This window comes from Gossypium raimondii, chromosome 12 (assembly GCF_025698545.1).
Source record: "Gossypium raimondii isolate GPD5lz chromosome 12, ASM2569854v1, whole genome shotgun sequence".
In the NCBI taxonomy this organism is placed as follows: Eukaryota; Viridiplantae; Streptophyta; class Magnoliopsida; order Malvales; family Malvaceae; genus Gossypium; species Gossypium raimondii.
In genome coordinates this window covers 21408886-21412143 of record NC_068576.1, presented here as the reverse complement: position 1 = coordinate 21412143, position 3258 = coordinate 21408886, and the positions used below count along the sequence as shown (strand labels likewise).

The 3258-nt window shown below is 33.6% G+C and overlaps 1 non-coding gene across 1 annotated transcript; it reads left to right on the top strand.

Annotated features, from left to right (window-relative positions):
* The first annotated feature begins 240 nt into the window (after positions 1-240).
* Positions 241-346, top strand: LOC128035688 (small nucleolar RNA R71). Its single transcript, XR_008192239.1, has one exon. It is a non-coding gene; the product is annotated as a small nucleolar RNA R71 (small nucleolar RNA).
* The last annotated feature ends 2912 nt before the right edge of the window (positions 347-3258 follow it).

Here is a 3258-nt window from a genome sequence, read left to right as displayed (position 1 = left end):
AAAGATACCTGAGTAGAGAGTGAACTCAACTCGTCCACTTCATGCACTCCAGCTACTCATCTTTTTGAAACTGCTCGATTTGTCGACAATTGGTAATTGTTGCTAGCCATCCTTTTAGTGATCTTGTAAGCCTCGTTATAAGACTTAGAAAAAATCGCACCATTTGCAGAAGCATCTACCATTAATATTGTATATGTGTTGAGATCATTATAAAATGTCTCAAATTGGATACAATGAGGAATCCCATGATGAGGACACTTATGAAGCAATTCCTTGAATCTTTCCCATGCCTCATATAAGGACATGCCATCCAATTATTGGAAAGTAATTATCTCTTGTTGCAACTTTGCGTTCTTGCTCGGTAGAAAATACTTTACCAAAAACCTTTTTGCTAATTCTTACCATGTAGATATTGAACTTGGTGGCAATGAATTCAGTCATGCTCGTGCTCAATCTCACAACGAGTACGAAAATAGCTTCAACCTTAATGCATCTTCAATCACACCAGCTAACTTAAACGAATCACTCACCTCTATGAATAATTGAAGGTGTAGATGTGGATCTTCCGTGGGCATACCACTTAATTGACCCATCATTTGGAGGATTTGAAACATCACTAGTTTCAATTCGAATTAAAGTTTCTCGATATCTGGCCTCCTGATTCTCGAATTTAATTCATTGAAGAGTGGCACAGCGTATTGTCTTATGGCATGATCCATATAATCTGCAATAAGGATTGGGTTGTGCACATCAGGGTGTACAGGTAATAGATCGATGATTCGATCTATGCTCATAAACACCTGATAAATAAATAACTAATAACAAATAAAGAATAAATTAGTAATTTTAGAAATTAAATAAAAACCAAACTGCAAAAATAATTTCATAAAGAATGATTAAGGCAATAATCCCTGGCAACGGTGCCAAAGACTTGTAACATGGTTTGTACAAGTGTACATAGTCGTTCAAGTAATAAGTAAGTAAAAATGAGTTAGCGTCTCCACAGGGACTGTGTATGTTAATCGATTATTTGTAAAATTATAAATTCACAATTTGATATAAAAACACAATAATTTGAATGGTGATGTTTAGACTAAGTGAAATTAACTAGATGCAAATATTGATCCCTAATTCAATTTTTAATCTAAATGAAAATTATCTAGATGTATGAATGAATGGCTTTAGCAACAAAAAACAATCAACATTGAATGGGATAGGATAATTATATTAATCAACTCAATCCATTTTCATCATGCTTAACAATGTTCAAAAAACATTTCATGGCAACTCGATATTTTATGAGTTTGGAAACCAAATTAAGTTCTTTGGATCTTTTACTTAGTGAAATATGCATTTTACTGATCATATTAGACTAAGGGTTTCTTAGCATTTATACGAGGTCACTTACGTTTGCTACAGTTTTATCACATAAACCTAAAAACTATACAAGATAATAGATCTAACTAAAGATATTATAAACCTCAACTTAGTCGGGTTTAATGATATAAATTTAGGATTGCACTTTTCAATTATGTGCCTACTAGCCGTCATCTGGTTAGGATCGCTCAGCTAATTTGAATGCACCCAATCACGTATGAATGAAATGCATCATGATATTAATTGAAAATATGATTGACTAAGGCCCAAAAATATTAAACATGAATAAAATAAATCTTATTGAATTAACATAATCATCCTAGAAAATAGGATTTAAAATACCATAGTTGATGTCAAAAACAATAAACTCAAAGCAAACATAATTAAAATAAATAACAAGAGGAAAGAGTAAACTCTATTCAGTTTAGCAGCCTTTCGAATCTATTTTGACTGATGTGCTCCTCTGTTCTAATCGATGCTTCTTTGCTAAGGGTTTCAAGGTGACCAACCAAAGAATGATTTTGAAAAAGCTTATGTTGGCTAAAGGATGGAAAGGGAGATGGTGGTTATGTAAGGGAAAGGAAAAGGGAAATGAGAGAGAATAATGAATGAGAGATGAGTGTTGAGGGATGATTTGAGAAGTGGGATTTGTATGGTACTTATAGGTGAAGGTAAGGGGTAGAGTTTGGTAAAAATAGAATTTAAATTCCTTCCTTTTCTCTCACATATGGCTGGCCACAATTCATTTAAAAGGGGATGACTTAGTCTCCTCATTTTGAATTCAAACCAAGGCTATTAATAGCCATAGGGTGAACTGTTTCAATAGCAAAGTTGTTGGGCTGATTTCTTATTATTTTCCAATTGTAAGGACCTTCAATTAAATACCCCAAAGTTTCTTTTGGGCAGCCATCTACTTGTGCCAAAATTGGGCTTTAATTCCTCCTTGTTGGATGGTTTCCTAGTCCAATAATTAATCAGACGTGTCCATCTTTTGGTCCATCTTTTAATACATCTTTTACTGGGTCAAATTATCAACCTCATGACCCAGTTTGCATGGTCTTGTCATCCACATGAATTGATTTGTGCATGTCCATGCTTCATTAATATTAATCATATCTTCAATGGTCCTCCTACATCATGAAAAATCACATATTAATAAAATTAACATGAAATAATATAAAATATGTACAAAAATTATGAAATTAAACATAATTTCACATGCTTTATAAATTCATGTCCAATATTAATAATTAAGTAAAATTCACTTATTTTAATAACAATTATTTAAGATTAACATATTCATTAAATAAAAAGGTGGTAAAAATATATAGAAAAATCCTATATAATTTCAAGTTTACACTTAGCTACACAATCATGTCCTCTTGGATAATCCTTGCTAAGATTCCTGGAGGGTGAACCAACTCAGTGACATCAAAAGGCCCTTGAAAAGCCCAGCTTACTAAAAAATTAGCACACAAATTACCTTCACGATAAATATGAACAAGACTACAATTCCAAATATGGCGAAGCAGCGCTTTACAATTTCGGACCACTAAGGAGAGAGGATCATGTTGTTGCAAAGGGCTTAAAATCTTATTAATAGCCACAAGTGAGTCTGAGTCAATAACTAGATTCCTTATGCCATGTTCCATAGCCAGACTAAGACCATTATAAATAGCATATAGCTCAGCTTTGGTGATGTGCCCATATCCTAATTTCCCAGTACAGCCAAATAGCCAATAACCATCATTAACCTGACATAAACCACCCATGGCTAGATCTCCAGGATTCGAAGTAGCAACAACATCCACATTCATTTTGACAAAGCCAGGAGGTGGCCAAGACCAAGCAATAAGAGAATTAACTCGGCGACTAGGCAGT